At 45.8% G+C, this 14,706-nt stretch overlaps 1 protein-coding gene and 1 pseudogene across 1 annotated transcript in view; both read right to left on the bottom strand.

Moving 5' to 3' along the window:
- Positions 1 to 4,662, bottom strand: part of LOC142196953 (uncharacterized) — a 38,328-nt pseudogene extending 33,666 nt beyond the window's left edge.
- LOC142198606 (uncharacterized) overlaps positions 1 to 14,706 on the bottom strand; it is a 200,701-nt gene that overhangs the window by 135,224 nt on the left and 50,771 nt on the right. The window lies entirely within an intron of this gene.

Below are 14,706 nucleotides of genomic sequence, written 5' to 3'. Positions count from 1 at the left end.
ATTTATATGGTGGTTTTTTTTTAGATTTTAAACCCCTTAAAAAAAATCAAAAACTTTGCAAAAAAAAATTTTTGGGAGTCGCCATATTCTGACTCCCGCAGCTTCGTATATTTCAGTGTATCAGGGATCCATAAGGAGTCTTTTTTTTGCAAGGCCAGATTAACTTTTTAGTTATACAATTTTGGGGAATGTCTGATGTTTTGATCAGTTTTTATTCAAAATTTTAAGGAAAGTGAAACATGAGAAACCTGCAGTTTGGCTCTTTCGACTGCTTTTCCCCTCTATGTCGCTTTCATATGTTTGTAGATTGGATGTTTTCATATGTGTGGATTTTAGGTTTTTCTTTTTTTGTTTTTTTGAAACTCTTAATCTATTTTGTTTGCCCCCCACCCCACCTCCATACCTATATTCCTATGACAGGCCTGGAAGCTTTCATAAGGGTCGTCCTGCATCGAGAAGGGTACAAGACTGGTGGGAACTAGCTGGCAGGACTACAAAAGGAGTATACTAGAAGTAATTCCAGCAACAAGAGTGAACTCTGATCGCGGGCATTAGCTCTGGGTCTCTGCTGTGCAAGATAGTGGAGACTCGGTGGCTATGGATGCCGCTCTGCCATCTTTAAAGACTCAGAAACTGTCATACTATTGTGATGGATGCCAGGAAAGGGTTAATAAGGACTCAAGTCTATGGAGAGGGGAGGGGGAGGAGTGTGTAGGAAGTGCAGGAGATAAGAAAAGAAAGACAGGCTTTATCTGATACTGGAGATAAACTACAAGGTATAGGGGAAACTGGTAAATAATGCAAAATATACCGTATATACTCGAGTATAAGCCAAATTTTTCAGCGCAGTTTTTGTGCTGAAAAAGCCCCCCTCAGTTTATACACGAGTCAGCAAAAAAAAAAAAAAAAAAAAAAAGCTCAGGGAATGGGAAGACAGACAACCAAAACACCCGCTCCCCTTCCCCATCCCCCAGCATCTACTGCACCCAAGAACTCCAACCATTTTAATTTTTGAAATTTTCCAGTAGCTGCTGTATTTCCCCCCTCAGCTTATACTCGAGTCAATAAGTTTTCACAGTTTTTTGTGGTAAAATTAGGGGCCTCGGCTTATATTCGGGTCGGCTTATACTCGAGTATATACAGTAAGTGATATAATGCCCAGATATAGTGGTATAATGGTATGATATGTACACATATGGTAGATTATCCTGAAGTGTCCTGAAACAAGAGGTTCGCTTTAGGCCTCGTTCACATCAGCATTTGTATTCCGTCCGGGGGGAGTCCGCATGAGGATTCCCCCCCTCCCGAACGGAAATGTCAGTATGTTACAGTAGCATAGTAATACAGATACAGCATAATACACAGTAATATATTACAGACGTAGACACACATGTGCTGAGAAGAGAAGATATACTAGGAGTCCATAGCAGCTAAGGAACAGAAGAAGAAAGAAGGAAGACTTCATAGTCATAGTCATTAGTTCTCTGTACGGAGTGATCTTCGCTTGGTCTGATGTAGATTATACAGCCTGGTCGCGGTTGGAAGGAAGGACTTGCGATAGCTCCTTCTCACACTTGGGGTGAAGCAGACAGTCACTTACAGTGCTGCCAAGTCCCATCAAGGTCCCATACATGGGGTGGGATTTGTTCTCCCGCATGGAGGTCACCACAGATAGTATCCTTCTGTCACCCACCACCTGTACTGGGTCCAGGGGGCCCCCCCAGGACAGAGCTGGCCCTTCTAATAAGCCTGTCAAGTCTATTTCTGTTCCTGGTTCATATACTGCTCCGCCAGCAGGCCACACTGAAAAAGATGGCTGAAGCAACCACAGAGTTGAAGAAGGCCCTAAGAAGTGGCCCCTGGACTCCGAAGGCCCTCAGCCTCCTGAGCAGGTAGAGTCTGCTGTGGCCCTTTCTGTGCAGCGCCTCCAGGTGATCAGCCCAGTCTAGTTTATTGTTGAGAAATACAGAAATATAAAAAGTTTACCTCTCCGGTCAGCAGGTAGATGATCTCCAAGGTGAAGTTTAGTATTCTTTCAGTAATTTTCTTCCAGTCCTTGTCCATCCCTGGAAAGTCATTCATGATGACAATGTAAGAAAACCGGATCCACTAAGTCTTCTAGTAATGCCGACACCTATATATCTATCGATCAAATAGGAAACAACGACATAAGCTATGTTAGAAATGTCTTACAAATGAGGGTCCTACCACTTAATCCCATGTGTGAAGAATGGGGGGCCCTTGCAGCTGCATTAAGGCTGATCAAAATAGAGGCGGCCATGTATGTGCGGGGCTTTCTATAGTCACTTCTATAGAAGTTACAAAAACAGCTAAGTGGACAATGAAGGACAATGTCATACTGTGCAGAATCACTGCGCACCCCTCCAATTAGCAACACCCAGCTTTCAATTCGTACATTGCCCAGAGGAATAACTGAGGAAAGGCACAATGTAGAGCTACAAGATTCAATTCAAGTCTATACTAAGACAAGTCAGGAGAGGTAAGGGATAGAGATGAGCGAGTACTGTTCGGATCAGCCGATCCGAAGAGCACGCTCCATAGAAATGAACGGAGGCACCTGGTACTTCCGCTTTGACGTCGGCCGGCCGCTTAACCCCCCGCGTGCCGGCTACGCCCATTCATTTCTATGCGAGCGTGCTGTTCGGATCGGCTGATCCGAACAGTACTCGCTCATCTCTAGTAAGGGATCCTTTTTAACCCCTTCCCACTGCAGTCATTTTTTTTTTTCGCCTCACTTTCCAAAATCCATAACTTTTTAAAATTTCCATCCACAGGCCCAATTGTTGTTATGTTTTTGCAGGACAATTGGTACCTAATGGCGTCATTTGATATATTGTGTATTGTACTGGAAAATTGTTAAAAAAAAATCTGAATGGGGCAAACCTGGAAAAAAAAATCCATTTTCGTAAAGGACTCTGCTTTATGGTGTTCCCCATATAGTAAAAAAAAAAGATGTTTACATCGCCATATTGTGACCCTTGAACTTTTTCACATTTCCATGTATGTATTGGCGTAAGGAGTCTATATAATTTGGACAAGATGTCCTTTTTATTGATATAATTTTGTGGAAAAAAATCAGCTACTGACTCCCATTGAAATGAAATGGAGGGCAGAGTCCGCCTCAAAAGTCTTCTGCAAAAATCTCCGTGTGAACTCACCCTTAGGCCCCTTGCAGACGACCGTGGTGTGGGTCTGTGTGTTATCCATGTATGTCACCGACAGCACACTTACCCATTCTTTTCTACGGGCCTGTACACACAACCGTGATTTCCATGGTGCCATGTGTGGGCTGACAGTCCAGGGCGCATCAGATAGAACAGGTCCTATTCCTGTCCGATTTTTCGTCCAGTGCTTCCGTGGCTCCTATTCATTTAATGAAAGGAGCCGCAGAAGCATGGGACATTCCCGTGTCCCCCCAGACGTTGGAATAGCCTTTAGAAAAGTTATTCATCTCTTACCTTTAGACGTGGTCTCCGCTGCGCCGTTCCTCAGAAATACCGGTTTTTACCGATATGCAAGTGAGTTCTCTGGCAGCAATGAGGGCGTCCCCGCCGCTGCCAGAGAAGTGTCTCCCAACGCCGCCTCCTTCTTCGTCCGCCGCGTCATCTTCAATGTTTTCCGGCGCAGGCTCGTAACTTCTAGCAGAGCAGAGTAGACTGCGCAGGCGCACAGGTCACGGGAAAATGGCCGCTTGCACAGTATTGTTATCGGCCATTTTCCCGTGGCCTGTGTGCCTGCGCAGTCTGCTCTGCTCGGTTACGAGCCTGCGCCGGAAGAAGACATTGAACATGACGTAGCGGACAAAGAAGGAGGTGGCGCTTGGAGACATTTCGCTGGCAGCGGTGGGGACGCCCTCATCGCTGCCAGAGAACTCATTTGCATACCGGTAAAAATCGGTATTCCTAAGGAATGGCGCGGCGGAGACCACGTCTAAAGGTAAGAGACAAATATCCTTTCTAAAGGCTATTCCTACGTCTTATCCACAAAAAAAAAAAGTTTTAATGGTAGAATCCCTTTAAATAACTTTTTATTCCAATTGTTTTGCAAGTAGAAAAGGTTGCAAAACGGAGATCCAGGTTTTTTTTCAATACAGCATTCATCGTTTGGAATAAATAATAATTATTAAATGTATTATTATTATTATTACTACTACTAATAATAATAATTATTATATTTTACATTTTGAGGATCCATAATCTCTTTATGTTTTTATAAAGGTAAAAGGGGGTGATTTAAATTTTTACATCTTTTGGTGTATTTTTTTTTAAACTTTGTAAATATTAACTAATTCCGCGCTCCCCTAAGGATCCTCATCTTGCAATCATTACATTACCACTACCGTATTGCAGTCCATGGTAAAATCCCCGTATAATAACTATTGGGATCTGCCACTGAATATCTTAGGTGTCATGGTTGGATTTGATCACGGCACGTGAGGAGTTAAGTGTCTGCGATCGGAGATGTCTCAGATGACACGTCTCATCTCACCACAAGACTTTCTTCTCACTATTTTACCACAATGACACAAATTGTACCACAAACTGCAACGAAACCCACAAGATCCCCCCATCGGCTTACCTTAGGGATGTTACGTTACGTCTGCTGCTGGCTGATAACAGAGAGAACAGCACAACGTCAGTGACCACCTGACCAGGACACTGCCAGAGCTAAAGGACCTGTGATGAGGTCACCATCACATGACCAAAATAGTGGGCGGAGCTTAGCTGTGAAGAGAATAAATAGGCTTGCTGAGCGTGTGGTGATGTTCAGGAGGGGTCGGAGCTTCTGTGCGGTTAGGTTTTTATGGCGGAGAAGAAAGTGGATGGATTCAGTGTTTTCTCTTCTTCCTCTATGGGATGAGGGCTAACACTACGCTGGGAGTGGTAGTCGAAATTCAGGCAACTCCTGAAAGTTGAACAGTAATCGTAGTCAGTCACACATGGGGCACTTATGTTACCTCAGAAACACTTCGAGTCTCACCACTGACTGCTGAGACTTTGTAATCCTATTATCTTTCCCTCAAGATTCCCACCAACAGGCTCTAAGGCCCCACACACACGACCGAGTGTTCATCCAGTATGGGTCCGAGTATGCAGCAGAATGCAATAGGATGACACTTGGAGTAATATCCGAGTGCACTCCATGATACACTCACGTCTATGGGGGTTTCAGATTAATCCCGTCACGAAAACTTGGATGCTATAGAGCAGGTCCTGATTAGAGATGAGCGAACAGTAAAATATTCGATATTCGTTTCGAATAGCCGGTCAATATTCGACTATTTGAACGAATATTGAACGCCATTATAGTCTATGGGGAAAAATGCTTCGTTTCAGGGGATTCCACCATTCTACTCAGGAAAGTCACCAAGTCCACTATGGCACCCCGGGAAATGATGCCAACACCCTGGAATGCAACTGGGAGAGCAGGGGAAGCATGTCTGGGGGCATCTAACATGCCCAAGTCACAGTATTATGTTGGGATCCCTGTCAGCTTGCGATATGCGCGAGCTGACTTTTTCCCATAGGAATGCATTGACCAGCGTTGATTGGTCGAATGCCATACAGAGAACAGCATTAGGCCAATCAACGCTGATCAATGCATTCCTATGCCGAGATGTAGCACTGCTGGCTCGACTACTCCGAAGATGCAGCCGAGCTCAGCGCATGGTCAGCACTGCTACATCAGCTCGACTACTCCGAAGATGCAGACGAGCTGAGCGCTCGGGCAACACTGCTACATCTCCGCAGTGCTGAGTGTGCGCTGAGCCCTACTGCACACTCAGCTCTGCTGCATCTGAAGTAGCAGTGCTGAGTGTGCGTTGAATCCTGCTGCACACTCAGCTCTGCTGCATCTGAAGTAGCAGTGCTGAGTGTGCGTTGAACCCTGCTGCACACTCAGCTTTGCTGGATCTGATGTAGCAGTGCTGAGTGTGCGTTGAACCCTGCTGCACACTCAGCTCTGCTGCATCTCTGTGTGTGCTGAGCCCAGCTACTTCTCGGACCACAATTGAAACTGCTGTGGACGGATCTTAGACTCCGTCTCCTGCAGCAGAACCAGCGTTGATTGGCCGAATGCTGCACTCTTTATGGCATTCGGCCAATCAACACTGGTCAATGCATTCCTATGGGAAAAAGTCAGCTCCCTCATATCGCAAGCTGACAGGGATCCCGACCAGATAGAGCCCCAAAGAGCTGGGTGAGTAACATTCCCCCCTAAATAAAGGTAATCCCTAGCTAACCCTGCCTGTACATCTGTCCCTGTCTCGCAGTCACATGGTTCACAGTCTCAAATTAATCGAATGTTAAATCCAACATTTTTCTAAAGTGGAGGTCACCTGGTTTCGGCCGCCAATTTCTTTTTCTGATTTTTTTTTTCGATGCTTCCGTTGTCATAGTTCCTGTCCCACCTCCCCTGCGCAGTTATTGGTGCAAACAAAAGCGCCAGGGAAGGTGGGAGGGGATATAAATTTTTACTGCATTTGCCTCGTGGTATTCGATTGGAATCGAATACCTCAAACGGCTTGATATTCGATCGAATACCTATTCCATCAAACGGTGTTTGCTCATCTCTAGTCCTAATGGTTATAGAGTAGGTTTCATACCAGCAATGCCCAACAGGGAGGCCTTGGTAACGCAACAGTGGCTGCAACACTCTGATCAGGAAGATGACTGCCTGCCTTCATGCAACATTATCTACATCCTGTTCCAGCGTTTCAGAAGCAGTGAAGCTGTCCTGTTGCTGAACTTGTTCCTCATGATTGTTCTGTCATCTCAGCAGCTCGCTGGGACGCCATATAATGAGCATATTGTTGGTGTCGATGATCCGCCTGCTCCCGCAGCTCTCAAGCTAGTCTGCCGCTGAACTTGTTCCTCGAACCAGGCCTGTGATTGTTCTGGCATCTCAGCAGCTCGCTGGGACGCCATATAATGAGCGTATACCATGTGTACCATGACATCAAGCATAAGGAAGCATAAGGGGTCACCAACACTAATAAAGATATTGTGTTCAGCAGTCAGCTGGAAAGGTCGTGGTAACAGATTTTTGGGATACAGAATTGTTTTATTACTCATGCCACACGATAAATCGTAGAGACACCTAGGGTCCAACAATGGCGGCATTACATGAGGTGATCAAAAAGAAACACCGTGGGTAGTTGGTGGCAGATGTGTTGCTGCTTTACGACAACGTACCAGCTCACATGTCTTGCAAATCAAAAGCTGGTATCAGGGAATGCAGGTTCATATAACTTAACTATTGTTAAATATTATAATATTACAATATGCATGGCATATAGGGTTAATTCTAGTCTGCTGACGACTCTCTTCTATCTTATGGTACATGAGTGTGGTTGGGGTACACTATTTTAGAGTTGTCCTAATATAGTAACAAGAAGCTTTAGTATGATGGGGAACACCCCATCTAATGAACATAAATGACAGACACACATGTATAGGGGATCTATGGGGGTTTCTGCTGCTATCTCTCCCCTCTGACACCTGAAGAAGACCATCCCACAAGAGTTCTATCAACCAGATGAAGAAGCATGAACCAGGTAGGTACAATGTGTGGAGGAGAACCACACGCCACAATGGACGAGGTGGTCAATGCTCCTCGGGTGGTTCATTGGTGTCTATAGTTTAATCTATAGTTTGAAGCTTCTTCGGTCTTGACCACCATTTCTTCAGGGACCTCACTACACACAAAGGTGTGATAGATGCCAACCAAGATGAGAATGAATCAGCGTGACAATAAGAGTTTCAATGTTTCCAAGATGAGGAAAGGGCAAATTCTGGAGATGTTTTTGAGGTGCAGGTAGCATGTCCACTCAAGTGATTGAATATACAGGGTAAAGAAAAGGTCTGAGTCAAACAGGCCACAGACTGAAATGGAAAGGAAGGCTAAATATTTCAATATTAAGGATGAGCTCCAGCATTAGTCCTAGAGAGAAGGTCGGAGAAGTGACAATAAATGTGGACTCTCCAATTGAATGAAGCTCGTATCCACTTTCCTGTGTCTTCTGCCCATCCATTTACAGATATGTTATGTTTTTTTAGTCTCACCTGCACTTTCCATGTTATCATCTTGCTCAGTTACAGAATTAATAAAACCAGGTTAGCACTGGCAAAAATAACATGACAGCAGGAGAATGGCCGAGGTGCGAAGGGAGTTTTTGCTAATGCAGGTAGTCGAACGAGAAGAAGAAACGAGCTGGAAGACGACTTCTGTAATTGGATCAAAAGAGGTCAATGAACAAGATAAGATAATTGGAGATTGGACGATTATTTCTTGATGGATCTTATCAATTTTGTCTGTGACACTATTCACTCCTTTCTTGCCTATTCACAGTCCACGGTCTTTACTTCAAAGAGTCGTATTGGGTTATTGTATAAGGATGCAATATGAATGGTGAAATAGGCAAGGTGGAGAGATTTAGTTGAGCATGAACTTGAAAATCTTCCAGTTTATGTGTTTTTCTCCACAGATATTTGGCACACCTTGTCAACAAAGCATTTGTGTTGCATACCAAGATTGCCACTGTTTACGTTGAAACGTTTACATTGAGGTGGCTACTGTCTCATCCAGGGCGCCTTTAAGAGTTTGACTGTAGTACTTGGTAGCCAGATTGTGATGGGGGCAGTGCAGACTCTAGGGTGTCAGATAGTGGCATAACTAGGAATGGCGGGGCCCCGTGGCGAACTTTTGACATGGGGGCCCCCCCTTCCTGATCGACACCGACAACCTTGACCGACCAACCCCCCGTCGCATTCCTGCAGGCTTTATTATGCCCCATAGTGGCCCCTGCACACAGTATTATGCCCCATAGTGGCCCCTGCACACAGTATTCCCCCTACGCCCAACAGCAGCACAAGATGGGGGTGTTCCTGCCCCTGTGTACTGTTAGGACAGGTGGAACTTTTAATAGGCTAACAGGTTTTTTACCCCTCCCATAAAAGGTCCAGGAGGCCTCCCCCTCCCTGTGTTTTTTTCTGTCCTGTTACCAGGACAGGTGGAGGGAGAGGTCTTCTCTGCCTTTTACATTTCTTACAGAGTTAGCTGACCTCTACTTCCCTGGTCCTTACCAGGGTTGGTGAGGTCGGCCGGCTACAGGTCCCTATAGGCGAAGTCCGGTGGCGTGTGGCTCCTGATTCCAGACATCGCTGGAGTACAGCGGAAGGCTCCCCTCCGGCACTCCGGGAGCCGGCCGCATAGTTAACTGTTGCACGCTGTGGTTCCGGACGCTGCCGCGCGTCCCTGGGTGCGCGTGCGTGGGCTTACGGGGCCCTAGCGTGCGTCGCGGTGGGTCTCTGTCCGCGCGTGCGCGAGGTTCTTGACGCGCATGCGCGAGAGAACCGGCCGCGCATGCGCAATACTACCTTCCCTCGGCAGGTGATTACACCGAGGGAAGCATTATTCTTTTAGAGTAAGAGGGAACGAGTTTCCCTCATTGGAGATAGGGGAGGGGATCCCTGGCACCAATGGTTTCCCTCCTGGGGGGGGCGGAGCTAAGGAGTGCCGCCTCCAACCCATACCCCCCCTCCTCCCCTCCCTCTCCTCCCCTGTGGTTATTTAAACCTGGTGTTGGCCCCAGCACGTTACCTGACAGCTAGCTCTCAGGTTGCTGGTACTGGTCTTCCAGGACAGTGAGCAGAATCTTTGTTAAGGCTTCAAAACCCTGCTTTAAGGTGATGTATTGTCTCTGCTGGGCCCAGGGGAAGGAAGAGGTAAGAGATATAACTTAAAGTGTGTTTTCTTCCCCAGATGTCTTCCTCCTCCATTACGGAGAATCCAAGAAGGAAGGCTGCTAGCAAGCGCCGTCACCTGGCTTGCATTAGTTGTGAGACACCCCTCCCGGACGGCTACGCCTACCAGGCGTGCCGCGGGTGTCGGGGAACCCCGACTAGAGAGACTTCGGTCCGCGATGTCGTGGACTGGATCAAGGAATTCGTGGAAGAATCCATGAAGAGGATGGAGTTGTCAGGATTTGAACCTGTGACCTGCTGTCTTGCTCAGTGTCTCCTTGCTACCTGAGCTATCAGGCTTGTGGAATCATGGCCTGTTGGACTTCTGTGTGGAGCCTACTGCTGAGGCTCATCAGCTGCTGCTAATGATTTGAACCCGCCCTGTATTTACCTTGATTGGACTGGCTATATATAGGTGACTCTGACACTTCCTGTTTGTGTTGGTATTGTGTTCTGTTTATTCCGGATACAGCCTGAACACCCAGGAGACCTCCTTGCGAGATCTTCTTCAGTTCCTTGGAACCTCACCTGCTGGCTGCAAGCTCACCGTAGCTTTACTACAGCTCCTGAAAGACTATAGACTTCTACCTGGTCTTTACTCATCTGCTCTTGGACTACTGCCTCAGACCCCTGTGGGCTATCCACCTGCTGTCTCCAGCCTCCTCTGCATTACCCGACGACTGGACTCCTGATCCTGTACCACTAGTACCGTGACAGGATACCAACACCTACAATGGAGTCCGTTGGGAAAGAAGCTTGGGAGGCTCGCTTCAAAAAGGTACAAGCTGCCTTGGGCGCAATGTATACGGAGGTCCAAGATATGAAGCACCAATGGGAAACTTTTGATCAACTGACCACTGGTAAAATCGCTATGCAAGGCCAAGCTCTGCAGGAATTGCAGACATCCATGAATACGGTCACAGCACGTATTGCACAGCTGGATGCACAAGGCCTGATTCCCACCTCTGCTCCATCCCCAAGATTGCCGCCATTTAGATTCAATGGTGATCGGGATAAGTTCAGGGGATTCGTAAACCAGTGCAATTTGTATTTTGATGCACATTCTAACCAGTATCCAACTGAGAGATCAAGGGTGTTGTGCGTCATTATGCTGTTAACACACAAAGCTATTGCCTGGGCAAATCCGCTAATTGAAACCGATGACGTCTGCCTAAATAACTACAAAGACTTCATGGACCTCATGAAAGGGATGTTTGATGACCCCAACCGAATGGTTACAGCAGAGACCACCATATTAACGTTGCGGCAAGGCAGACGTTCTGTTGCGGATTATGCCATGGAATTCCGGAGATGGATTGTGGATACTAGCTGGAATGACTCCGCAAGACTAGCACTTTTCAAGAGTGGACTTTCTAGTAGTATTAAAGACGAACTAGCACGAGCAAAAACTCCTTCAGTCTTCTCTGAATTTATTGATCACTGCATTCAGATTGATACTCGTCTGACAGAACGTCGACAAGAGAAATGGGGCTATGCAAACCGCATGACCAGTCAATACACTACCACATCACCGCTGGGTTATAAAAAGTCATCTGATCAGCAGTCCCGGGAATCCCAACCAGAATCGATGCAGATTGATGCGATTCAGAAACGGGAGAGTGCAGAGCGACGAGAACATAGGTTCAAAGAAAATCTGTGTTTATACTGTGGAAAGTCGGGACATTTCCTTATAAATTGCCCAAGCCACTCTGCGAATCGCCCCCGGAGAACAGTGGCCGCTGTAATGGATCCCGATGCATCCAATGAGGAATCTTCAGCTTCAGAGGGGGAACAATCAGCTGGAGAAAGTGTCCATTACATATCATCAGTGACCTCTCAGGTTAAAAAGGAGAACAAGGATTCACATTACTTTGTCCCTCTTAAACTACTAATCAACTCCGTGTGGATCTCTACATCAGCTATGGTGGATTCCGGGGCTAGCGGAAATTTCATGGACTTGGGTTTTGCTCAGAAACATGGAATACATTCATCTAAGAGACATTCACCTATTGTGATGGAGACTGTGGACGGGTCTCCCCTGAGTTCAGGACCTGTAGACCAGGAAACTGTACCTTTGGAGATTCACATTGAACCTCAGCATCGTGAAACTCTCTCATTTCTACTCATTTCTTCTCCACACTTTCCAGTCATCTTAGGCCTACCTTGGTTACAGAAACAGAATCCTTCCATCAATTGGGGAACTAAGATGCTGAGTTTTCCCCCAAAAGACAATGAGGTAAAGGATCAACCTGAACCAACCATTACAGTCTCTACTCAAGACCAGGAACAGCATCAGTTACCAACAGTATATGAGGATTTGAAGGATGTTTGTGATAAACAGGAAGCTGACAAACTACCACCTCACCGCCCTTACGACTGCCCAATAGAATTGCTTCCTGGAGCACCCATACCTTTTGGGACTATATACCCATTATCAGGACCTGAATTAAATGCCCTTAAGGACTTCATCGACGAGAACTTGAAAAAAGGGTTTATCCGGCCATCATCTTCTCCAGCAGGGGCTCCTATATTCTTTGTTAAGAAATCGGATGGTTCATTACGGCCAGTGGTGGATTACAGAGAACTTAATAAAATTACAGTAAAAAACCGTTACCCATTGCCTCTGATTCCCGAACTATTGGAGAAAGTTCAACGAGCAAAGGTTTTTACCAAATTGGACCTACGGGGTGCTTACAATTTAATCCGGATAAGGCCAGGTGATGAATGGAAAACCGCCTTTCGTACACGATATGGACACTTTGAAAGTCTGGTAATGCCATTCGGGCTCTGCAATGCTCCGGCTACCTTCCAACATCTAGCTAATGATATATTCAGAGATTTACTAGATCAATTCATGGTGGTTTATCTAGATGATATACTAATTTTCTCTGGATCTCTAGAAGAACATCAGGAGCATGTAAGACGTGTATTGGAACGATTGCGGGAAAACCAACTTTACATCAAATTGGAAAAATGTGAGTTCCATCGGGAAGAGGTTCAGTTCCTAGGATACATCATCTCTTCTCAGGGATTGCGTATGGATCCCAGAAAGATCCAAGCAGTTATCGACTGGCCGACTCCTAAGACTGTGAAAGAAGTGCAAAGATTTATTGGCTTCTCTAATTTTTACAGACGCTTTATTAAAAATTTCTCAGAAATTGTAGCTCCTATTACAGAGCTGACAAAGAAGAAGACCCACTTTTCCTGGACTCCACAAGCGGATGAAGCTTTTTCTCGTTTAAAAATTAAATTCACCAAAGCCCCAGTACTACGTCATCCCGATCCAGAACTTGCTTTTGTAGTTGAAGTAGATGCATCGGATTGTGCGGTTGGGGCCATCCTTTCTCAAAGATCAGGTGAGAAGAAGCTGTTACATCCATGTGCATTCTTCTCTCAGCGGATGTCTTCTGCAGAGAAGAATTATGATGTGGGGAACAAAGAGTTACTTGCTATTGTTTCGGCATTTAAAGAGTGGAGACACCATCTTCAAGGAGCTTCACAACAGATACTAGTTCTAACTGATCACCGTAACTTGGAGTTCATCAGATCAGCCAAGTGCCTCTCCCCTCGTCAGACCCGATGGAGTCTGTTCCTGAACCATTTTAATTTCTCAATTTCATTTCGACCAGGATCCCGCAATGGAAAAGCAGATGCTTTGTCACGAATGTTTTCTAGTGATTCTAATCCTTCAATTCCACCTACTCCCATTGTGCCTGAGGCAAGGGTGGTAGGTATTATCCATGAAGGTGATTTGCTCGAGGACTTAAAAGCGGCCTATGACACTGATCCATTTCTAGCACAACCGTCAAGGGATGTACATCTATTCCTTAGGAATCAAGTATGGACTGATGGACGGCGTCTATACATACCGGAAGCAATGCGGCTGAGGATCCTACAGTTTGTACATGATTCCAGACTAGCAGGACACAAGGGAGTACAGAAGACATATGAATTGTTATCCCGTTTCTTCTGGTGGCCTAGCTGTCTAGAAGATGTGAAAAAATATGTTCTCTCTTGTGATACTTGTACCCGGTATAAACCATCACGTTCCTCACCGATGGGGTTGCTGCAGCCATTGTCCATTCCAGTACGACCTTGGAGTTCGATCTCAATGGACTTCATAATGGATCTGCCTAATTCCAAAGGAAAGACATCGATACTGGTAGTTGTGGACCGACTTACAAAAGCAGCTCATTTCATACCTTGTACCGGTTTGCCTTCAGCCAAAGAAACTGCTGACTTAATAGTCCATAACATCTTCCGTCTTCATGGTGTACCAGATGAAGTGGTCTCGGATCGTGGGGTACAATTCACATCTAAATTCTGGAGAAGTTTCTGTACATCGTTAGATATTGAGCTCCACCTGTCAACTGCTTATCACCCCCAGACTAACGGCCAGACGGAACGTACAAACCAGACGCTAGAACAATACCTGCGCTGTTACATCTGTCATTTACAGGATGACTGGGTAGACCTATTACCTTTTGCTGAATTTTCTTATAACAACTCTCAGAATTCTTCAACAAAACAAACACCATTTTTTGCAAACTTAGGATACCATCCAAGTATTCTCCCCAAAAATCCGGTTGCTCCGCTAATTCCAGCAGTTACAGATAGAATCACATCACTACAACAAAATCTAAGAATGTTGAAAGAAACATTGGGAGCGGCTCAGGAGCGATAAAAGCAGCAGATAAACATCGGAGACCAGCGCCTGAATTCAAAGTGGGGGATAGAGTATGGCTTTCTACCCGGAATATTAAGCTGAAGGTCCCTTCACCCAAACTGGGACAGAAATTTATTGGACCCTATAAGATCTCTAAAATAATTAGTCCTCTGGCGGTACGTCTACAACTCCCAGAAACAATGAGAATTCATCCTGTTTTCCATGTGTCTCTGCTGAAAGTTGCTACGTCCAATCCATTTCCTGAACGGTCCTCTC

Source organism: Leptodactylus fuscus, chromosome 3 (genome assembly GCF_031893055.1).
Source record: "Leptodactylus fuscus isolate aLepFus1 chromosome 3, aLepFus1.hap2, whole genome shotgun sequence".
In the NCBI taxonomy this organism is placed as follows: Eukaryota; Metazoa; Chordata; class Amphibia; order Anura; family Leptodactylidae; genus Leptodactylus; species Leptodactylus fuscus.
The sequence above is the reverse complement of the archived record's forward strand: the minus strand, read 5'-3'. Positions and strand labels throughout refer to the sequence as shown.